Source organism: Pan paniscus, chromosome 9, assembly GCF_029289425.2.
Source record: "Pan paniscus chromosome 9, NHGRI_mPanPan1-v2.0_pri, whole genome shotgun sequence".
NCBI lineage: Eukaryota > Metazoa > Chordata > Mammalia > Primates > Hominidae > Pan > Pan paniscus.
In genome coordinates this window covers 44,279,308-44,304,827 of record NC_073258.2, presented here as the reverse complement: position 1 = coordinate 44,304,827, position 25,520 = coordinate 44,279,308, and the positions used below count along the sequence as shown (strand labels likewise).

The following is a 25,520-nucleotide window of genomic DNA, read 5'->3' as shown; positions in this document are numbered from 1 at the left end:
GTGAGAGACACTTTGAGGTCTTGATTATGTGACTTTGTTTTATATCCAGAGTACACACGATCCCTATCGATGTTTTACAACCATTCTTTTAGAACATAATTAGGAAAGGCATGATTATATTTGGGGTAATAATCATAAATTGGTGGATTTCAATGGCAGCAGTGTTTAAATTTTACTAACATTAAAAATTTAGCATAATATATTGGATATCTCTATGTTAAACAATAATTTTTGAACATATAGTATTTTATCAGTGCAATTGTATGTCGATTATCTGACTTAGTATTTCAAATATCTGGTTAGAAAGGTAGAATATTCTTTGTTACTACCATATAGAGATGAAAAACACTGTGGCAGGGGTTAAATGGCCTTATTTATTTTTAAAGCAAATTAATCTCAGGAGGCTGAGGCAGGAGAATGGCGTGAACAGGGGAGGCGGAGCTTGCAGTGAGCCGAGATCGCGCCACTGCACTCCAGCCTGGGCGACAGAGCGAGACTGCCTCAAAAAAAAAAAAAAAAAAAAAAAAAAAAAAATTAATTGTATGAGCTATTTATTCAGGCTGGGTGACAAGGAGTGAAATAAGATATATTTAAGATATTAAAGAGTGTACAAGAAGTGAAATAAGAGATATCTTAGATATTAAAGAGTGTTCCATCTACAAGATGGAACAGTGAGCTGGTAATGAAACTAAACTGATCAAATATAATTTGATTAAGGTTCTATTAGGATAGTATTTTGATGCTTTGGTTCTGACCTAGTTCAATTAATTATGAACACAAAAAGAAGTTACAATTTAAACTGATTTCGCTCATGGTTCAATTCATAGTTAATATTTTGAAACAGCTAAGTACATTCAAGGAATTATTCCAGTTTTAGATTCGAGTTTTGGTTGTAAGCAAGTTGTTAATGAAATTGGAGCATACTTAGGAAGGAAACGGAAGAACATAGTACAGTTATATTTTGAGAGGCTACGTTTCTATCTTATTTAATCTTTATAAGTCTGTGAAATATTGTCATTATCTCCACATTACAGGTAAGTAAACTTAAAGCATTATCTTCATTAGGTAACCTTTCCAATAGTCACCAAATAGAAAAAGTAAAACTTAGAATTTCTCTGATTTTATGACTTGGATCCCCATTTACATTTGATAACCAGTGTATGCCTTTCATGTGTAAGATAGTGTGGCCATTCTACATGGGCAACTATTTCTGATTAACTTTCTATTTGTTTTCTCTTAGTGACTGTGTAAAACATTTGTGTTTTATCTACCCAAATAGGGCAGAGTAAAGTGTTGTCAAGAAACTTCTTCGTAAAAATATAGTTTAGTTTACAATTTTAGTAGCACATTAAACTATTTTCTGTGACAATACTCACATATGTATACCCACATATGTAAACTCTTCCCAATCACACCTGTTAGCTTTCATATAAATATGGCCCCTATGTTATAGAAGATTCCTAAAGTCCTGAGGGAAAATTAGTTCAAAGTTATGTAAAAGTGATTTGGAACAAGAAAGGAGTATAGAATCCACAATTCTACACCTGGATTCAGGAGAATTACCATTTAGATACAGTATTGACCCCGACTCAGGAGATTTGTTTTGATATTAAGAGAGCTCTTTTGTATCACCAATATCTTTTCAAGCTAGGATGTTACTGCATTTTTCAAAAAATTACAAACTAATAAAATCTAAGGGAATTCGCCAGATTTCTAGAGAGTTTAAATTCCACACATGCAAACTGTCAGCTTTAAGTAAGTCATGCAAAACTCTATTTAAATGAGTCAGCCTTTCCCTGAATATGGAAAATGGGAAATGTTATTTGGTAGTTAGAATAAAATGGTTTGAATGGAGAGGAATTGATCAAACCTGCTCACAGTCACTGAGCAGAGATAATAAGAGATGATTTGAAAGTGGAAATAGTCATTTGTGATGGGCTTTGCTGTTAACACACTAGCAAGTGTGAATGCTTTAGAGAGTATGGGTGAAACCAATAAGCTTGCCTCCATCCTTGTAGATGAAGCATTCACTGGAGGTTCCTTCCTGCTAGAATTTCATTCAGTTTGCTCTTGACTTTCATTTGCCAACCAGCCCACAAGGGACACAAAATAGAAATACATCAGTGAATTCAAAGCAGGAAACCCTGTGGAAAAGGTCCCCTGAAGAGATCTTAGCAGGGTGATTTCTAATTGACAACCAAGATTCATACAAAAGAATGCTAAGGGCATATTATTTTAATTACATGGTGGCAGAGAGCTTAAGGGCACAGCTTAGGACTTATACAAAACAGGATTCCAGACCTGATTTGTGCCTATTTTTTGTGCTAGCTTTTATGGGCAAGTTAATTTCTTTGAGTCTCAGTTTCCTTATTTGTAAAAGAGAAATATTTGTGATACACATTCACCATGGATTGAATTAGGTCATAGATACAAAATGCTTGGCACAATACCTGGTCCACAGTAAGCTGTCAATAAATGTTACTTAAAAATCAAGACAAAAACAACTCTATCACAATTATATACTTTTTTGACTGTTTGCATATAGAAGTAATATATTGACAAGCATTCTAAATACTTCATTGAATAATATTTTTCAAAGTCTTACTATGCACCTGTGCTGAAGCCCTGAAGTCCCCAGACACCAAGATAAGATATATTCTAGGAAACATGTAATTTGTGGGTAATTTATGGGATAGGTCCCATAAATTCCATCAAGTTTCCAGACCTCTGGACTTTTAATATCTTACCACTTGCAAAATATGGAACTTAATTGATAACTTCCCATACCACAATTCCCTCCCTAAACTCTCTCCTGGGGGAAGAAATCAGCTTGCAATGGCCATTTTTTTCTCATTCTCTTTACCTCTTTTAAACTGCCTTTTTATGTAAAATGCTTTCTGTGACTGATAAGTGTCCTCTTCTATGTGCACTAGTTAATTACTTCCCAAATCATCTGTTGCTTTTCAAAAGAACATGTTCCACACGTTCTTAAAAATAGCTTTCCTTTCTACAAAATTTAGTTAAGTCATTCTGTGCAGGGAATAAGATAAAGTACCTTCCAACTGTTAGGCACCTATTATCTGTCAGGTATTTCTCTAATAATTTTCTTTAATCCTTTTAGCAACCCAATGAGAGGGGGAATCTTATACCCATTTTCCACATCAGGAAAAAAAAAGAATCATAGAAATCAAATTATTGCTACATAAATTATACCTACATTTACCACTGTATTTGTTTTAATTTTTTTGGTGGGGAGAATGTTTTCTGATTTGACATCTGGATTGTGGAAACCATATGATACAGTCCTATTATCTCCCTTTTAGAAAAAAAATTATAATGACACCATCACTATCAAAATCACTTCCTAAAATACTCATTAATTTTAGATTTTGGAGCATCAACCCCCCAGCAAAGGGCTCTATATACAGCAAGTAAGCATAGAAGACAAATTTAGTAAGCAAAATTCTAAGATGGTCTCCAAAATTCTGCCCCTCTGCTTAAATATCCCCAATATAATCCTCTTCCCTGAAGTGTGAATGAAATTTATAAATATAATGGGTCATTATGTCTGTGATCATGTAACGTTATTTAGCAGAATGGAAATATCAGATTTAATTAATGTCCCTAATCGGTTGACTTTGAGTTAATAAAATAGAGATTATCTTGGGTTGGCCTGATCTAATTAGATGAATCCTTAAAAGAAATCAGATGGATTCAAAGTGGGAGATTACTGCTGCTTGCACTGAAGAAGAAAACAGCTCTATTGTGAACTAAGTATGGATGGGGTCCCGTGGCAAAGAACCAAGGATGGCCTCTAGTTGCTGAGGGCAGTCTCTCACCAATAGTCAACAAGAAAGGGTGTGACTTACTCTGATAACAGCAAGAAACTAAATTCTGACAACAACTACACAGCTTGGAAGTGGACCCTGAGCTTCCAATGAGATTAGAGTCTTGACTGACACTTTGACTTCAGCCCAGTGAGACCATGAGTAGAGGATCCAGGACAGCTACGCCTAGACTCCTAACCCATACAAACTGTGAAATAATAAGTGTATATTATTTTAAGCCTCTAAATTTGTGGTAATTTGTTACACAGTACTAGAAAACTAGTAGGTCAAGTTAAATGCCAAATACGGCATAGACAGTAAGTACTATAGAAGTCTGGCAAGGTAAAAATAAATCAATTTGGGGGATGGGAGGGATGGTTATACTGCTGCAGAAAAAGAGTCTTCAACTCAATAAAGATTGATGTTTCATGCCAAAGTTTTCAATTCTGCTTTCCTTTGTAATATGTCATTTTCTTAGATTGGTTTCCCCAGAAGCCAACCCTAAGACAAGGATTCAAGTGCAAAAGATTCATTATGGAAATGCTCTGAGGAAAATCTGGGCAGAGGAAAGGAAAAAGCCAATTGCAATTTTAAAGGGGCAATTTAAGGCAAAATCTCAGAGATAGCTGAATCTCATATGAACATCCATGTTGTAATTGTACTCTAAACTTTATCCTTACTTGAGACAAGGGTACAGGCACTGCCAACTCACTGCATGCAAAAGCAAATCAGAAAGCTGCCTTAGTAATTTAAGAGAAGTCTTTGTAAGTCCTTGTAAGAGAGACACAGGTGTAGACAGTTAGAGAAAAAAACAAAAGATGTGCATGATAATTTCCCAGAAATGTATAAAAGGAGGTGAGTGCATCTAGCTAATGTATGAGCAGTATATACTAAAATTACGAACCATTAAAAAGATTACAATTAACAGCTTAATAACTCTAGAGTACTGCTTATGAAACAAATTACAAACAATAAATTGATTAAGAAATTGAGTCTCTGACTACTACTGTGGCTGCCATTCATTAAATGAGTACTAAGTTCCAGACACTATTTCATTTAATGCTTAGCACAACCTTATGACATTAGTTCTATTATAATCCTTATTTTATACTTAAGAAAAATTTTGGATCAGGGAGATTAAAGACCCTTAACCAGTGGACACTTTGTACATGAGTGAGATAAAGTTTGAATGCTTTGAGTCAAATTGTGTCCCCATTCCATTACACTAAGCCACTATATCTTCTGTAGGCTTGAGTTGAGATGTTGGCAAATTATGTAAAAATAACAATCATAAAAAGCGCTTACTGTGTGCCAGTATTCCAAGTACTTTACATAGTTAATATAAAACCCAAGAGTGTATGTCTTTATCATCATTTGGGGTGAGGTGTGTCATATACTTTGGGCCTCACAATATACAACAATGAGAGACACTCTAATATCCTGGAAAGATTGTGCTTACAATTTATTTTTCTCCCATTCTCCTTTACCTCATTTCTTTTGCTTCCTTTATATATTGATTTATTATTTAACAAACTGGCATTGGGTAACAAATTTATGAGGAACCCCATGATGGTATTTAATAAGGTATAAAAGATCATATAAAACCTGCCTCCTAGGAACCTACAATGTTTTACAGAAAATCAGATGAATGCGTAAATGCCTATAACATAAGAGGTACTATTCTATAGATATTCAAGGGTGAAAGAAATTGTATTTATTAGAAATTTTTGACAGTTGAACTAGACTTTGAAATGGATTTCAGACTTGTTGCAAGGGAAGGAAAAACCACCTTAGATGGAAGGAACAGTGTGAACAAATCTGTGAAGACAGGAAGGAGTAGGTTTTCTGGTATTCAGGTAGTTCGATTTGTTTGTAGCGAAGAAAAATTAGGGGGAAGACAATGTAGATGGGAGCCAGGTGATGAACTCTGAATGCCAAATTAAGAAGTTTAGGCTTTAATTTTTGCTCACAGCTCAAAGTTCCAATTTCTTTTTTTTTCTTTTCTTTTTTTTAATTTGAGACGAAGTATTGCTCTTGTCACCCAGGTTGAAGTACAGTGGCACGATCTCGGCTCACTGAAACCTCCACTTCTCCGGGTTCAAGTGATTCACCTGCCTCAGCCTCCCAAGTAGCTGGGATTACAGTCATCCACCATCTCGCCCGGCTAATTTTTGTATTTTTAGTAGAGATGGGGTTTCACCATGTTGGCCAGGCTGGTCTCGAACTCCTGATCTATGGTGATCCACCCACCTCGGCCTCCCAAAGTGCTGGGATTACAGGCGTGACAACATTCCAATTTCTAAAACTGTTTTGGGTAAGAAAACAATCAGATTTTGGAAAGTACTTAATGTATATTTTTACTCAGGATAATGGTCCATCCCTTGATGCAAAGCCAGAGGGATATTTTAAGAGATTTTGTGTTGGGTTTTTTTTTTTTTTTGGAGGCAGTCGGGGGCGGTTTGCTTTTTCACTGGATACCAGAGAAGAGGATAATGTGAGTTGAACCCCCTCTAAAACATTTTCGTATGGCCAAGTAACACCTGCCACATGATTGTGTTTATTTTTTATGTCTTTTTAATCTGCTTACCAATTTGCAGTTAGAAAACAAAGCAACTAAAGGCACATTAAGTCTGAAAGCACTGTAATCCTCACCTCTCTCTTAGATCAGTATCGCTTCTATTGAACAAGCTTAATTGTTTTTTTGTTTCTATTTAAGGAGAGGGATAAAAACCTTATATATGAAACTTTCACTAATAACCTGAAACATCACCACAGAGACAGTTGGGTTATCCTGTTTGTTTAGACATCCACTTATTCACTTGAAATGCAGGTATGTAAAGTTGAGCACAGAAAATAACGAGCAAGTACTATTAGCAGTTTCATTATTAGCCAACAGATGTAAATCTCAAATTGAACAGCATCATGTCAAAGGAAAAAGTACCCTATAAGAATGAATTTTTGAATGTCTTCCAGGCTGCGATTAAACAACCCAATGTTTCCTTCATTCAGAAGTTCTACCACTAGCAACTGTTAGCCACTCTATGCCTCTAAATGCACATAGATAGGGTGGACATGTAATTTATTTTACAAAGAGGGATGGTTGTTATAAGAAAAGGAGAGAATATTAATAATATGGTAATGCAATCAGCATACATGTGAACTGTCAGGCAAACTGGGACATGCTATCACCCAATTTATATAGAAATCCAAGGAAGTTACGGGATCAAGCATATATCCGCACCCATCGCCAACTTTAGCAGTGGGTGTGGATTCTAACTTTAACCAATTCCTTAGAACTTGGGGAAAAAAAAAAAGCTCTGTTGGTCTTGTTGGTGACAGAAGAGTGTGTGAGCACCCCAAATTCTCATTCTGGCCATAATTTACACTGGCCTAAGAAGGTGTTTGAATTTTACGGATAGATAACTTTTTCTTAAAACCTTAGCCCCAAGATCATATGACATTATTGTTCCAGGGAAGGAAAGAAAGAAATGGGACTTTACAGATTCCCTATCTTGAACACTTTCTTTGGGAACAATGTCCATCATGACCCCAAATATGGAAGTGACTCACTCATCTCAACTCCTTTTTCATGATAGTTATAGGATTTATGGGAAATCTGCCTTTGGTAATGATAGACCAAAACTACTTTCCAGGAAATGCATCTGTGTTGGTCTCTCTCTCTGTCTGTCTCTCTCTCTCTCCCTCTCTCTTTGTATCTCTCAGCATGTAGACTCTTTGGATGAAAAACTATGTATGGGCAGGCAAATTATATTTCAATTCTAGCTCTGCCACTTCCTAGCTGAGTGACTCTTGGTTGGATACTTAACCTAGGTGGACATTAGTTTCTTCATCCCTTTATAACACTGCTTAAAAGCCAAGCACTCTGCTAAGTACTTTATATGGATTATATCATTCCAGTTGTCACAACAGACTTTTGGGGTAGTTATTATTATTTCCATTTTAGATGATAAAACAGATTATTATCTAACCTCTTCCCAGGCTTTATTTTTGTTTATGGCTTTTTAATGTTTATATTTCCAAGTAATGTATAATTTCCAAAAGACAGATTGTGTCTGTTTAGGTCAATACAGACACACATCATGTAATGCTCAGTAAATATTTGTTGAATGAAAGAGTGTATGAATGAATGCAAGAAAGTTGCTAAAAGTGATGTAGCTATTCAGGATCGGAATTAGGAGTTAAACCCAAGTAATCTGAACCCATAATCTAGATGCTTAACTACTTCTTTACATTGTCTTCCTGGCTTATTGTGCCATTGTGAATATTAAGTGAAAAACTTCTTATACTAGGAACTCAATAGATATGACCTCACTTCTTTTCCTTCTTCTTAAATTTGTAGTCTTTGAATTTGCTGGGGGAACAAGAACTAAAAAACAGTCACCTTGTCTTGTCCAGCTCTCAAGGCACTCACTCGTAGTAGAGAATTCATTTAATGATTTACAATGGGTGAATATCTCTTTCCTTGGCAGGAAATCTATTTGAAAAAAACAAAACAAAACATGATCAGTTACTTGATGCAATCATGAGATGTGATTGAGAAAAACTTATTAAGGAATTATTTTGTCAGAGTCAGTCTCTCTCAACAAGGTAAGCTACTTTTTCAATGTTTCTGATTAGAGTAGATCCTTGATGTTTATTATCAGTGTCATCATTATTAATGAAAATAGTATGAGAACATACAAAGATGCATAAATGAGTAATGGTGTACCATTCTAACATTTCTAAGATGTGAATTTGGATCTTGCCATGCAAGATCCAAATTCGTGGTATTTGTAATGAATGGTATTTGATCCAGTATTCATGGTAAGACTTATAGCTATGGAAAAATAAGCAACCTAAGAATGTGAAAAAATTGGAACCCTTGTACGTAGCTGGAGGGAGTGGCAAATAATCGAACCACTATGGGAAACAGTTTGACAGTTCCTCAAAAAGCTAAACACAGAATTACCATATGACCCAGCCATATGCTCCTAGATACATATAAAAAAATCAAAAACAGGGACTCAAACAGATATTTGTATGCTAATACTTACTGAGGTATTATTTACAATAGCCAAAAGCTGAAAAAATCTTAAAAGTCCATCAAAAAATTAATGGATAAAGAAAATGTGATATATACATACAATGGAATATTATTCATCTATAAAGAGGAATGAAGCTCTGATACATGCTATAACCTGGATGAATCTTTAAAAATTATGCTAAGTGAAATAGGTCAGACACAAAAGAACAAATGTTGTATAATTCCATTTATATAAAATATGTAGAATAAGCAAATTCATAGAGGCAGAAAGGAGATTAAACAAGGGGCTAAGAGAAGACAAAAACCGGAAGTTATTGCTTAATGAGTTATTAAATTTTTGTTTGGGGCGATAAAAGCTTTTGGAAATTGATAGTGGTGATGATTGCATGACATTGTGAATGTAATTAGTGCATCTAAATTGTATATTTAAAAAGTGTCAAAATAGCAAATTTTATGTTTTGGATATTTTATTATAATTTTGAAAAGATAGAAAAAAATAACAATGTGACTTTTTATTCTCTTCTGGGGCCAAATGTAGTAACTCTCACAAAATAATATAAAATGGGTTTTTTTAAAACAGAAAAAGAAGAGAATGTTTTCTGAAAAATGAAATTTTGGATAAATTTGAAGGGGCGTTAGACTGTGGCAAAGGAAATGCATGACAAATCTTGGGAATAGAATAAGGGAAGAAACTTGGTGAGAGCTATTTTACTTCCAAATTTAAAGATTTGCAGACTTTTCAAGAGAGATTTCTGGTAAATGTTATGAGTCAATTTTGGCACAAAACTTCCTGGAACTAATATCACTATCACAGTATTTCTCAGCATGAAAATAGGTCTCAAAGTCAACAATTTGGGGTATTTGGGGTTAAATTGATTATATAAGCCCAATAATAATAAGATTATGTAAGTCCAATAATAATAAAATTATTATTGCAGCTTTGCTCACACTGTTTAATATGCTAATGTACATTGTAAATTACCAACAAAAAGATCCTGTCTTCAGCAGTTCCCAAATTCAATTTACCATAGAATTCATTTAAACATATTATCACTAAGACAAATATTTATCCAAACGGCAGTCTTGGAGCTGCCACACATCATGTCTACTCCCTTCTCAAATGAGAGGCCAAATGCGATAAACTATAGCTTTGATAAAAAATATTCATATCCCTCCCAGGATGAAGATTACTTTTCTCTATTCACCTGTTGTTAGGCATGCTCTTGTAACCTGCTCTGGCCAATAAAATCTGAGTGAAATTTCCTGGAAGAGCTTTGTAGGATCAGTATGTGGTACTCATTCTTCTTCTACGAGATGAGAAATGTTCTATATCGAAGCTACTCTGTCAGCCAAAATAGTGATAGACATGTTCTGAATGGGGAAAAAAATAAGGGCGAATATCAATGATTGAAAAGGTACACTAGTAGACTGTATTACTGTTTAAAACTATTTTCTACTTTTCCCTGTAGAAGGATTACATTTCTCTTTCTCAATAATATCAAACACGGTCATGGTGAAACGGGAAAAGTTCCCTTGTCCTCCTCGCAGGCTGTGCGATGAGGTGTGGCTCACTTCTTCAGCGCCCCGCTGCTCACACCTCTAGGGGAGCATACAGACAGGGAGGCTGTGAGGCTCCAACCCCGTGACAGTGTCTAGGGGTGGATGTTTACAGCTGAAGCCCCAGTGGGTGTGTGTTACAGGGTGCTCTTTTAATTTAGCCATCCGTAGGTGGCTTGTGTTAGCTCAATCCCTGCCTTATTGCAAGGACAGAGGGCTTTCTGTATGCCGGGGTTCTTGCCTTGGTGTACCGGAAGAATCAGATCACGCGTGGGCTTGGAGAATGACTGCTAGGCTTCATTGAGAGGAAGAAGCTCTCAGCAGATGGGGGAGCCAGAAGGGAGATGGTTTTCCCCTGGAGTCTGGCTGCTTGGCTGCTGACTCATCTCTGACTGCCCCGACTCATCTCTGACTGCCTCAGCCAAACTCCATGTCGTTCCACCAGTCAATGGCCTGCCAGCGTCCTGGTGTCTGTCATGTGCTCTTCTGCTGGCGTGCTCCCCGCAACGTCCAGCTGCTTGTGTCTTCTTCCACCAGTGTGTTTCTCTCGACGTCCAGCCATTTGTGTGTGTGCCCGTTAGGGTCTTGGGTTTTCACAGGCACGGGATAGGGGCGTGGCAGGCCAGGATTGTCCTGGGAAATGCAACATTTGGGCAGGAAAATAAAAATGCCTGTCCTCACCTAGGTCCGTGGTCACAGGCACAGAAGGGAGCCCTAGCCAGGGACCACGCCCTTCCCCACTTCTGTGTCATTTAAAGGGACCATGCCCTTCCTTTCGCAGCCCTTCCCTTCCCCTCCTCTGTATCAATGGGGCTTATTTGGCCAATTCCATGTGAGCAGAAGTAATGTGTATCCCACGTAGTGAGCCAACGTATGGTGTGCTATACTTATTTTCTCTATCTATCATACTGGTATTAGTCCAAATTGAGTCTATTCAGTAAGCGTGGATCTTAGATTAAAGACGACACAGAGAAGAGCTGCAGCCTCAATGTCTTACTCTGGTATGAGTAAGAAATGAATCATTATTATTTTAGACCACTAAAAGTTTGGAGCTATTTGTTACCTCAACATAGCCTAGCTTAGCCTGATTAATAGACTAGGAAACTCATCATAGGCTAATTAAGTATCCCATCTCCATAGACACTGTGAGTGTTCCAGGAATAGGCTTATAGGTCAAGCCAGACTAACATCCTTTCCCAGCATTTTTTGAATTTGAAAAGTTGGTTTCAGTCTTTATTTTTTCTCTTTGTGTTTCAGTTTTACAGTTTCTATTTTTATGTTTTCAAGTTCACTAATGTGTTCTTCTACAATCTCTAATTAGAGGTCAATTTCATCCAGGGAGATTTTTATTTATTAAATTAAAATTATTATTTTTATTAATAAATAAATTTAATAAATTTATTAATAAAATTTATTGAATTTATTAAATTCATTTATCAAATTTTACTCATTACAATTAATAAGATACCATATTTTTATTCTAGAATTTCCCTTTATTTCTCTTACCTTTATGTTGTTTTCTAAACAACTGAACATAATGTTTAGCTGTTTTAAAATGCAAATCTGCCTATTCTATCACCTCTAAGTTTTCTAGATCTGTATTTGTTTCCTACTTTTTCTTCTGGGTATGAGTCACATTTGCTTGCTTCTTGAAATGGTTATTTTCACTGCTGAACATGGCAATATATATTATACTGTTGGATGTTCCATTTAATTGTATTGTTTTAAAGAACGTGGGGCATTTTTCCATCAGGTAGTTAAAACATTTGCATACTGGCTCAATATTTTCAAGCTTGTTTTTAAGTTAAAAGAAATTCTAGTGAAGTCTTTACTTTGGATATAATTTAGCTACAGCACTAAGGCATGACATTTCTGTTACAGGAAAGGGGTCCCGATCCAGATCCCAAGAGAGGGTTCTTGGATCTCGCACAAGAAAGAATTCAGGGCGAGTCCGCAGTGCAAAGCAAAAGCAAGTTAATTAAGAAAGTAAAGTGGGGAAGGAACAGCTACTCCATAGATAGAGTAGGGCGTTCCTGTAAATGAGAGGAGGAATGCGTCCACCCTAGGTATAATGCTCATAAATATATATAGGATAAAAAAAAAAAGAGCATGCACAGATGTACTCCTCTATAAGGGTTTGTGATAAATGATTAATTTTCTTAATTGCTATATTTTGTAAGACTCGATATTATTATCTTTAAGGCAAAATTAGGAATGTCTTTGTTCTCAAGTTATTAGTATATCAAGACACTCCCAAGTCCGGGTCTGTTTAGTAAACATTATCAATCTGTTACCTTAAACATAAACATCTAGAAGCTGGGAATATCTAACTCTGGGAATGCAGCCCAGCAGGTCCCAGCTTCATTTTCCTAGTCCTCACTCAAGATGGAGTCGCTCTGGTTTGAATGCCTCTTTAGGGTCTCTCCTGAATGCCCTTAGTATTCAATAATGACTGGCCATTTTACCAGGGTGAAATTCAAATGCTTTCAAGCTCTATGTGAGTTTCCGGAATTGTTAAGGTTTTATTGTACTTGGTTGTTTTTTGCCCAGCCTCATGGAGTTTCACAGCCAAGGCTTAAGGGGCTTCTCAGGGGGGCTGTTTTCCCCTATGGCTCTCTCTTTTCTAGAAATCTATTCTGCAAATTCCAGCTACCTCATTTTCTCTGAACTCTTATTCTGTCTCCTCAACTCAATGAGACTGCCATTTTCTGGTTAGGATGGCTCTCACTGCACCACTGTCCAGATATTGCTTCCGGGCAAAAATCTGTGTCAAATTTAAGGCTCATCTTGTTTTCTTTCCTACTCTCAGGAAACACAGTTTTGTACTACATGCCATCTACTGTCTGAAAACAACTTTTTAAAAATGTATAGTAATTTCTTTGTTTTAAATTTTTTACAGTATAAGTCCAGTCCAACTTATTCCGTGGTGGCTGAGAATAGAATTCCCATCATTACTGTGGCTTCTTTTATGAGTTACAAAAGTGGGATGCATTTTGTTCTGGTAGCTTTAACAGCTATCCATATTGGTATTGTTTCTGACATTGCCCTGCTGCTGGTGCTGCTCTTAGAAGACTAAGTATTTCAGGAAATTCCATTATAATTTCTAGACAAAATTTGTGTTGCTTAGTAAATTCTCTTCATTATAAATTATTTTAGAGATATGGGTGCTTTAAACAAACTTTCCTCTGTAGGTTTTACATATTAATATTAGTTACTATTTATTGGGTACCTGGGTACCTGTTATGTGTCCCATTTATATCAGTGATCTCTAATTTACCTGATAGCTTGTATATTAAAGGAGGTATTATTTATTTCACTGCAGAGATGGAAAATGTTTTATTTAAAACATTAAATTAACTTACACGGCTTACATAGCTAATAAGACAAGGAGCTATAATCTGAACTCAAGGCTTTCTGTCTCTTTTTCTAGTATGGCATAAAAAAGAAAGTCTAGGCCAGGCACTAAAGATACCAGTCCTGTCTTCCATTGATACTCCAAGTGAGATCTGTAAAGGGCTTCTGATTTGAGACTTAATTTTCCACAATGGAATGAGAATCTTGCTTTAAATGTAAATGAACAAAGCCTCTGAGGGGATCATTGTAGTCCTGGTGACAATTTCCATAGCAAAACTTTCTCAATGAAGGAATCAGTCAACTATTAATAGTATTATTTTTTAAATATACTGTGGCAAGCTACTTATATCATCATAAACCAGCAACATTTCATGGACTGGTTAAACTTGGAGTGTACTGTCCTATACTCTCTGGCTTCTTAAAACTCAATGAGTCCTACAACTTTCCTAAATAACAGTTCTTTGACTGAAAATAAGAGACTTGAATGAGAATTCCTTGAACATCTTTTTCAGCTCTTAGCATCATTTAATGGTAATAAGTTATATAGGAATTAACATATATGACATACAGTGGCAAACTAAGAAAGTTAATACATGTCTTTCATTTTTCACATTATAGTATACTGAAAAATGTCTGGAAAAATTATATATGTATATAAATTATATATATATAATTAAATAGCCATAGGATTATATATATATATGATATATATATGATATATATATGATATATATATGATATATATATGATATATATATGATATATATATATGATATATATATGATATATATATGATATATATATCATATATATGATATATATATATGATATATATATATGATATATATGATATATATATGATATATATATATGATATATATATGATATATATGATATATATATGATATATATATGATATATATATATAGGATATTTATATATATCCTATTTAAAACATTAGGAGACCAGATCTTTACATAGCATGTCATTTAAACACACAGGCTTTGTTGACAGATTAACCTAAATTCACATCCTGTTTGCCACTTACTAGTTATATGGACTTGAGCAATTTCCTTAATTTCTGAGCTTCAGTTTAAATTATTGGAGAATAGGGGACATTAATGCCTAGCTCCCAGAATTTTTGTGATTACTGAGCATGAATATAAATAGTTTAGCTCATCATGTGTCATGGTATAACCAATTAAACATAGTATTGATTATTAAATCGATGAGGTGTGTGTGTATTACCTTGGTGTCACATAGCCCTTTTACCTTAACCATGTTATATTGCTCATATACTGTCAGCTTAAATAAATATAATAATTAAATAGTTATGTTTTATTCACAGAATTACCCTGTAAGCTCCTTCAGAGCAGGTAACATGGCTTAGAAAAAAATGTGCAGAGTTTATGTACAATTACTGTGATTGAATAAGCAGATAAACTAATTAGCACCCTAAGTTTATAACAATATACTAAGTTTTACTGAACAACACAATAGTGTCACATTCATGGGTAATTACATATCACCTAGGCACAGCATAGTACCTTAGAGAATAATTTGAATGTTGGATACAAAAGCTCGCTTTTTTATTAACTTTTATTTCTGCCTGTATTAGTTTGCTCAGGCTGCCATAACAAAATGCCATGGACTGTGTGGCTTAAACAACAGAGATTAATTTTCTCACATCTCTGGAGGCTACAAGCTCAAGATGTTGGCAGGTCTGGTTTCTCCCGAAGCCTCTCTCCCTGGTTTGCAGGTAACTGACTTCTCAGTTTGTCTTCACCTGGTTTTTCCTGTGTGTGTGCCTATCCCTGGTGTCTCTCAGAGTGTTCAGATTTCCTTTTCTTATGAGGACACCAGTCAGATTGGATTTGAGCTCACCCTAACAGCCTTATTTCTAACTTAATCACACCTTTAAAGATCTCACCCCTAAATATGGTTAGATTCTGCAGCATGAGGGGTTACAACTTCAACATATGAATATTGGGGAACACAGTTCAACTCATAACACTGCGCTTTTCCTCTTTGTCTTGAATAAACCTGTTGATTAGCTGTCGAAATTTGGATGAGTAACTTGCTGTTGTATCTTTCTGTGTTAGGTGCATCCATGTGGGTGAGTATGTTTAAAACAAACACCTCAGGATATGTGATATGCTAAATGGAAAAGTAGGGAAAACATACAAGATTGCCGTGTTTTTCATCGAGTCACTGGTGCAATTCCTCAGATTTCTGACAAGCTGCCTACATCCCTTGGGAAGGGGTTTTGTAGTGAGGCTACTATAAAATTAGTATTTGATTGGAGATGTTTAAAAACTTCAGGAGAGTATCCATTTTACACTTGAAATTTTATGTCAAGAAATTTTGCTTCTCCCTGAGGAGCAAATCTCAAGTGATATTTGAAGTTGAGGTACGTTTAATCCTTTGCTTTTTTTTTTTCTTTTTCTTTCTTCCTTTTTTTTTCTTTTGCTTGAGTATGCACTGTGTTTCCAGCTGACAGATCTTTATGTCTCTTCTTTGGAATTGCATTTCACACAACCCCTGAATCACCACAGAGAGTCACCATGATTAATCAATGAAGGCCAGAAAAATGAAAGAGTAACCACTTATCTGTGCTCAGTTTCCTTTGATGCAATACACATAGGGGGAGCTTGAGTTTTGAGTTTGAAAGCTAAATTTGATTATAGGCTGAACTTTTTAATATATGGAGCTGCTTCATCTTTGCATTTAGACCTCTGCTCACGCAGAAATTTGTTCAAAGCATATGCAAAGAATGAATCAGAATTAATAATGGAGCTAGAAAAATTTATTTTTAGAGAGAAACACTGTGTTTGTATAGACACTCTCCTTATTTTATGGAGTCTTCGGTGCATGGAAATATTGGCTAACAAGTTATGGCTATCTCAGTGACAGAGATTCAACTATTGGTGGTTTTTGATTTTAACAAATAAAAATAAAAATGTTTGCTCACTTCTGAAATGTTTAAACAGGTTTTCTAATTCCTGTAAATGGAGTAAATGTAATTCCTATAAATGAGCAGACCTATCCTTAAAATTTTCTTTCTGAATTCTCCAGAATAATTAAGTTAGCTATCAGCAATTATAGAATAGAAAGACAGGATTTATTTCTACCATATGCATAGATTCCTTCTTCTTTGGTTGTGATTACTGATATATCTTTCTTTATCTATTTGTGATAACCTTTTATGACAGCTGTTGCCCATCGTTAGATGCCAGCTGGATTCCTCTATGTATATAATGTTGCTAGCTTTTATAGAGCTTTTAGAGGAGTTTTATTAATGGATTACAGTGAAGTTGAAGGAAGATTATTTGTTTAAGCTTTCACTTCATCAGAGGTGGTCTAACAACACCAAGTTTGAGTGCAGCTTAAATTATAAACTTAATATTTGGGCCTCATTTTGATCAAATGTTCTTTCACACTTAGTTTCAAGATTGTGTTCTTTATTAGCTTCTCAAACTATGATACTAAACAATTCTGTGAAAAACCTGAAATAGGAATTCTTCATTTTAATCAAGTGAGAAACCATTTGGAAGAGTCTTACAGAGCCATGAAACTCCTCTTCAGCAAAACGCATGTAGGTACTTACATGTATGCTTTTGCATGCAAGTTCAGTGTAATGGATCCTTTGATGCTCTTTTGCCAATCTATTTAAAAAAATATGTAATCCTTCCTAATAATTTGGCCCTAAGAATTTTCTGGGATCATTTCTTTGCCTTGGTTTATGTAATCTCAAGAAGATTGGTGTTTCTGCTAAGATTTTGTTTAAAAGTAATAACACTTACCCATAATAATGAACACACTATCTAATCTCCATTTTAAGTCAGGAACAAAAAATTTTGCTTTGAAATCATTGCAATAAAAGCCCCAGACCCAGATCATTAAGTCTAGTTAAGTCAAGAATATTTATTATAAAAATAATCACATAAAAAACTGAATATTGACTTTATGCACCTCAGAATAAAAGTATATAACTTCCAATTAAATTATCATATGGTGGTAAGTTGCGATTTATATATTGATATGCCTATGGTATGGATTAATGGTAGTCAGACAATTATATATTATTGTACATCAAATACCTATTTTATATCAAGAATTGATCCAGTTACTGAGAAAAGTAAATACATATTTGACATGAATCTAAGGATTTATGAATATTGCAATCAAGATAATACATAAACCAATTAGAGAAGTATTATACATACCAAGTTGTGGAGTATTTAGAAAAATATTTTTGAGAAAGAGTATTACAAATAAAATATTTTGCTATAGATGACATTTGGATAGACAGAGTCAGGGAGGAAGCATTTTGGTTTGTAGCAATTTTTGCTGAAACAAATAAGGATACACATTCATTGTGTTAATCATTTATATCTACCATGTACACCTGCCTCTTGCTGCCAAGTTTGCACCCTAACGAATGTACCTTAGATTATAAAATAGTCTTCATTTTATACCATTTGTTCACATAAATATTTCCAGTCGAAATAAGATCTTGATTATAAACAATTATTTACTTGTATTAATCTGTTTGTGCTGACATAACAAAATATCACAGACTAGGTGGCTTAATTAAACAAGATAAATGTATTTTTTTCACAGTTTTGGAGGATAGAAGTCCAAGTTCAAGGTGCCAACAGAGTCAGTGTCTGATGCGGCCTCTTGACTTGGGTTGTAGACACTATCGTCTTACCTTATGCTCCCTATGCTCACATGGCGTCTTTATACATGAACAAAGAAAGAGTTCAAGTCCTCTGATCTTTTCTAATCCTATGGATCAGGGTCCCACCCTTATCACCTTATTTAATCTTAATTACTTCCTTAGATGCCCTATCTCCAAATACACACACGCTGAAAGCTAAGACTTCGACATATGAATTCTGAGGGGAAAACATTCAGCCCATAACACTACTTTTAAGCAAATAATAATAAAAGGGATAAGACAGAGATAAAGAGATAGAAAATGTACAAAACATTAAAAGATATGGAGAAGAGTAGAAGTATTAAACTTCTATTTCTCCCAAAGTAGAGAAACAAAATGTAAACTGGAGGGAGGGAAATAATTAAAAACAACAACTGTATATCTGGAAATGATAAAAACCTATGACTAAATAACTTTTAGATTAAGCAAGAAATCATAAAAGGAATTTAAAATAGGAATCAACAATATCTGACCTAATTAGTTAAGAGAAAAATATAATAAAACAACACTTTACATCATTTTATACTTACATAACAGTCCAAAATAGAAAGTCATATAATTTTAAGTGCTAGCAAGTGTATAGGTAGATTGAAGAGTATACATTCATACAAAAATTCTGTAGATTAATTGAGCAGAACTTAGTACACCTAATGACAGAAATTATCGTTGCTGAATATATATCACCTCCTTTCACACAGATTTAAAAGGTAATGAAATAGCTAGTGCTTCTTGCTTTTATTTTTGATAGTAGGACACTGTGGTACCTTATGCATATTCATAAAGAAAATAGACTAGTAAAATGAGATGGATACATGGCATGGAATACATTGTAATAGTTATGAACAGTAAATCAGATGTATCAGCCAACATGAATATATCTTTAAAACATAAGATACCTAACACATTATATGTAAATCAAAAACATATGTAAATAAAAAATAATGATTTTAACTTTTATTTTATTTTTTTATATACTTTAAGTTCTAGGATACATGTGCACAATGTGCAGGTTTGTTACATATGTATACATGTGCCATGCTGGTGTGCTGCACCCATTAACTTGTCATTTACATTAGATATATCTCCTAATGCTATCCCTCCCCACCTCACAACAGGCCATGGTGTGTGATGTTCCTCACCCTGTGCCCAAGTGTTCTCATTGTTCAATTTCCATCTATGAGTGAGAACATGTGGTGTTTGGTTTTTTGTCCTTGCGATAGTTTGCTGAGAATGATGGTTTCCAGCTTCATCCATGTCCCTGCAAAGGACATGAACTCATCCTTTTTTATGGCTGCATAGGATTCCATGGTGTATATGTGCCACATTTTCTTAATCCAGTCTATCATTGATGGACATTTGAGTTGGTTCCAAGTCTTTGCTATTGTGAATAGTGCCGCAATAAACATATGTGTGCATGTGTCTTTATAGCAGCATGATTTATAATCCTTTGAGTATATACCCAGTAATAAGATTGCTGGGTCAAATGGTATTTCTAGTTCTAGATCCTTGAGGAATCACCACACTGTCTTCCACAATGGTTGAACTAGTTTACCATCCCACAAACAGTGTAAAAGTGTTCCTATTTCTCCACATCCTCTCCAGCACCTGTTGTTTCCTGACTTTTTAATGATCGCCATTCTAACTGGTGTGAGATGGTATCTCATTGTGGTTTTGATTTGCATTTCTCTGATGGCCAGTGATGATGAGCATCTTTTCATGTGTCTGTTGGCTGCATAAATGTCTTCTTTTGAGAAGTGTCTGTTCATATCCTTCACCCACTTGTTGATGGAGTTGTTTGTTTTTTTTTCTTGTAAATTTGTTTGAGTTCTTTGCAGATTCTGGATATTAGCCCTTTGTCAGATGAGTAGATTGCAAAAATTTTCTCCCATTCTGTAGGTTGCCTGTTCACTCTGATGGTAGTTTCTTTTGCTATGCAGAAGCTCTTTAGTTTAATTAGATCCCATTTGTCAATTTTGGCTTTTGTTGCCATTGCTTTTGGTGTTTTAGACATGAAGTCCTTGCCCATGCCTATGTCCTGAATGGTATTGCCTAGGTTTTCTTCTAGGGTTTTTATGGTTTTAGGTCTATCATGTAAGTCTTTAATCCATCTTGAATTAATTTTTGTATAAGGTGTATGGAAGGGATCCAGTTTCAGCTTTCTCCATATGGCTAGCCAGTTTTCCCAGCACCATTTATTAAATAGGGAATCCTTTCCCCATTTCTTGTTTTTGTCAAGTTTGTCAAAGATCAGATGGTTGTAGATGTGTAGTATTATTTCTGAGGGCTCTGTTCTGTTCCATTGGTCTGTATCTCTGTTTTGGTACCAGCACCATGCTGTTTTGGTTACTGTAACCTTGTAGCATAATTTGAAGTCAGGTAGCGTGATGCCTCCAAGTTTTGTTCTTTTGGCTTAGGATTGACTTAGTAATGCAGGCTCTTTTTTGGTTCCATATGAACTTTAAAGTAGTTTTTTCCAATTCTGTGAAGAAAGTCATTGGTAGCTTGATGGGGATGTCATTGAATCTATAAATTACCTTGGGCAGTATGGCCATTTTCACGATATTGATTCTTCCTTTCCATGAGCATGGAATGTTCTTCTATTTGTTTGTGTCCTCTTTTATTTTGTTGAGCAGTGATTTTAACTTTTAAAAGACACATATTAAACACATTATAATAAACGCCGTGGGGAGGGTAAGGAATAGCATATAAAGAAAAAAGATGAAATAGAACACAACAAGGAAGGGAACCCCCCCAAAGGACAATAACAATAGTTTTTATAAACTGATGTATTAATGAACCTCTTGAAACCTCAAATCTAAGGTTTATTTTATTTTATGTAAGACAAAATAAAGGATTTAGTAAGATAAAATAAAATACTAGGATGAAATTTAATTGTAGAATAATTGATTTTTTCTGAGATGAATAGAAAATTTGAAGCTTAGCTAAAAAAGTAGTGAACTGAGTTATCTACATGGAAAAGCAGATGTGTGGGAAAACATCCATTAAATAATTTGAAGTTTGTCCCAGAGTTACTTGTTGAGAGTAAATTTTGGAAAGAACTATGTTTTTTAGAATAAAAACATAGTAAGATAATGTAAAAAACATCTAGCACTATTGTTTATCTAAACACAAAGAATTTATAATTTTTGGCCAGGCTGGTCTTGAACTCCTGACCCCAGGTGATCTGCCCACTTTGGCTTCCCTAAGTGCTAGGATTACAGGCATGAGCCATCATGCCTGGCCAACATGGTGAAACTCCGTCTCTACTAAAAAATACAAAAATTAGCTGGGCATGGTCGCATGCACCTGTAATCCCAGCTACTCAGGAGTCTGAGGCAGGAGAATCTCTTGAACTCAGGAGGCGCAGGTTGCAGTGAGCCGAGATCTCACCACTGCACTTCAGCCTGGGCAACAGAGCCAGACTCCATCTAAAAAGAAAAAAATATATATGTATGTGTGTGCATATATGTATATATATGTATATATATACACACACACACATACACATATATATACACATATATATAATTGTTAAAGTTTTTTGTTTATATAAATGTAAAGGTTACAAGTACAGGTTTGTGACATGGATGTATTGCACAGTGGTGAAGTCTGGGCTTTTCTTGTAACCATCACCTGAATAATGTGCAGTGTACTCATTATGTACTTTCTCATCCTTCACCCCTCTCCCATCCTCCCACCCTAAAGTTTTGTGTCTTGCTCCAATAGAACCCTACAGCCCTGTAATAGGAGAAATATAAGACAACTGATATGATTAATAGATATAGATAAGATTGATAAAATGCTCAGAGGCTAAATTTTTCTTGGTTCTAAAGATAAAGCCATGGGGGAGGAAGAGGACCAATACAGCAAGAGGTAGAGTAAAACTCATAGAGCAACAGGAGGAAAAGTAATGATTCAAGAATCTGGTAATACTTCAAATGAAACGGGTACAAAATGAATTTTAGAAAAATTATCTAAAAACTATTACGCATTTTAAATGTGATTTATTCTAAGTTTTGCTAACTTATGCAGCAGTATCAATTTAAAAATCTTATAGGCATACCAAAACACAATTTATTTCTCACTCTTGTCACATGTTGGTGGCTGCAGACCAGCTACAGCTCTTCTCTGCTTCGTGGGTTGTCTTTATTCCAAGAGTCAGGCTGAAGAAGCAGCCTGTATTTGGGAGATGACTTTTTTTTTTTTTTTTTGGCAGAGCAAGATGACTGGCTCTTAACTCTTTACTGGCTCCTAAAGCTTACACTTAGTCATGCTTAAATCACATCCAATCACATCCCATTTGTCTAAGTTAGTCACACAGATCAAGTCCAATATCAATGGGATGGGGTGTATGTATATTCCTCCCAGTGGAAGTCCAATAAATCTCATGACAATAGGGGATTTATGTTTCTCCTAAGAAATATGAATAGTCAAGAACAATGATATGATCTGCCATAATAATATCATATATAGGTTGGTCCATTTCCTGATACACCACCTTCCTAGGAATAGAAAATGTTAACTGCTAGCCCTTGCTTTAAGGCAAGTAGGTGAAAGGACTGCTATCATGATGCAGGATTTCCAAATATCAGAATGAGGAGGTCTTTGTTCTGAAGTAGCAAAATCCACATTAAAAATTTTGCTTATTTCTAGGGAGTGTGTTTCCTTTGGTCAAGCAGTTTGGTAATTATGTTCCACCAGGGGTAGGTGTGTATGTATGTGTGTGTGCATGTGTGTTGGTCTGAAAAGAATCTGCTGGTATAGCAATGCTATAAAATATTTCAATTAAGATTCTATTTGCAGATTTATATTTACTCCCTCTTTTTGTTGTTGTTGTTATTGTTGTTGGCAAGCGCCTACTCTGAGCTGGAAACATTTTCCAGCTCCTACCTCCATCATAGCCCTAGGATGTATAATCTGGACTGTGGCTTTCTTAACAGTGATGGAAAGATCACTATTGCTACCCCCTCTGTATACCAACAAATATGAGAATTAAGTTGTTAGTGTAGTTTTCATGGAGTAATTTAATTAAAAATAATAATAGTGAGAATTCAGAATTTAGAGGAAAAAAGCCTGAGGGATAAGAGTTGTTCAACTTGGTCAGAGAGATTAGGGAATGCTACACAGGGGAAATATATAAGTTAGGAAGAGATGTGGGAATGAGAAAATATGGTTGAACACCAGGAGGATATAGTAAAGGCAGTGTTGTGCTGGACTTAACTGTGCCTGAGAGCTGATTATTAAATTTCCAAGATTGTGTGAGCTGGTTGTTAAAAACAGCCACTATTAAAATTTAAATTATATAAACTTTTATTAAAAGCAAAGGTAATAAATACTCAAAGCTTCTCATGTTCCAATTATTTTACTGCTTTTAAAGCTATTTATATCTACTGAATCCATATTATAGACCACATATATAATGGTGTGCTACTATGCATCCTTTCCAACTCCACGTGTAGTGGCATCATGTTGGTAACCTAAAATAGGCCATTATGGGAATAGTACACCACATAAATTGGCAAATGCTACAAGTCAAGGTGAACTCTGGGGTTTTTTCATGTGTGTGTGTGTGAGATCTAGATGTTAAACATTAAGCGTCACACCACTGATTAAAGCAAAATATAATCTGATCTCATAATCTTAGAAATTTATCCTTGAGTGAATAGAAGTGTGTGTGTGTGTGCATGTGTGTGTTTATGTGTGTATTACACACAAAGAAGGAGGAAGGAAGTGGGGGAGACAGAGAGAAAAGGAGATGGAAAGCAAAATAGAAACAATGGAAACAGGGAGAACTTCCGCAGCCTTTTCCACACTTATTTGTCTCAAGATTTTACTATAATGAATAAATTTAAAACATTAAATCAATCAACAGTTTTGTGTATAAAACACAAAGACTCTTTTTCCCTAGAGACCTGGGAAGCCATATGCCACCTGTAGAACATTTCCAAGTATCCTTTGTGTGAAGGGTGACCATGTGACTGAATTCTTTCCAATAGGATTTGAGCTGAAGGATGTATATCACTTTCAACCTTTTTCATGAAAATCTTTCTACGTGGCCTTCCCCCTTTCTCATGAGCTACAGAGGTAATGATTGCAGTCACAGAGACTTTACACACCCAAGGCTGATGAGGGCAGAACCACCAAAATCTGTTCCTAACAGCATGAAGCAATCTCTTCCAGATCCCTAGCCCCCTGCCTTGAACCACACTGACTTGGAAATTTGCTAGATTTTTATGTGAAGGACAAATAATCTCATTGCTCTTGACTTCTTACATTTTGTATCATTTGTTCCAGTAGTTTAGCTTATCCTAATAGTCTATTTTAGGCATGCAAAACATTTAAAGGATAACTAAAGAGTTTTTTCTTTTAATGATATATGGACATGTGGGCCCAGCCAGAGACATAAACTCAATCTATAATCTCAGTGGATAATATAGATATGCTAGGCTAGATTGCTTGCTTCATCAGGACTGATACACTGCATTTCTCTACAGATATAACTTTTCTTTTTGGGATAAGAGAGCAAGAGAAAACCGAAAAGGGGCTTGATTTTAAAGCAAACCCCAATCTGTTATGAAATTTCAAGATTTGATAAATTGTAAGAGGAAAGGAAGGAGGGAAGAGAGACAAAAGATCACAGAAAGAAAAGCTAGAATGGGAGAAATGGAGGAGGGAGATCTTGTTTTAAGAAAGACCAGTGCATTGGTGGCTCCTAAAGAATGTCAAATTTAAGACTGTTGATCCAACTTTTATTAAAAAAGTAGGCTCTCTGCTCAGTATCTGATGGAATCCACCTGCCAATTATACAGCTTTGCTCCTTTACTATCTGGGAACCCGTTTGGAAACTAGGAATGGTACCAGGCCAACTAAATAGCAGCATATTTGTGAATGAATGAGGCCAAATGAAGGAAGTGGAGAAGTGAGAAGTGGTGTGGGTCAAATAGTTATTGCAAAGGTATAGAAATATAATGAATCTGGGAGCTGGCTACTGTGGTACACAAATGTAGTCCCAGCT

At 35.3% G+C, this 25,520-nt stretch overlaps 1 long non-coding RNA gene across 1 annotated transcript in view; it reads left to right on the top strand.

Moving 5' to 3' along the window:
• Window positions 1-25,520, top strand: part of LOC130540592 (uncharacterized) — an 83,934-nt gene that overhangs the window by 8,281 nt on the left and 50,133 nt on the right. The window contains exons 2-6 of the long non-coding RNA XR_008954586.2: window positions 6,544-6,657; window positions 8,318-8,435; window positions 9,452-9,567; window positions 15,401-15,541; window positions 15,885-16,192. This is a non-coding gene — a long non-coding RNA (uncharacterized LOC130540592). The remainder of the gene's footprint in view (window positions 1-6,543; window positions 6,658-8,317; window positions 8,436-9,451; window positions 9,568-15,400; window positions 15,542-15,884; window positions 16,193-25,520) is intronic.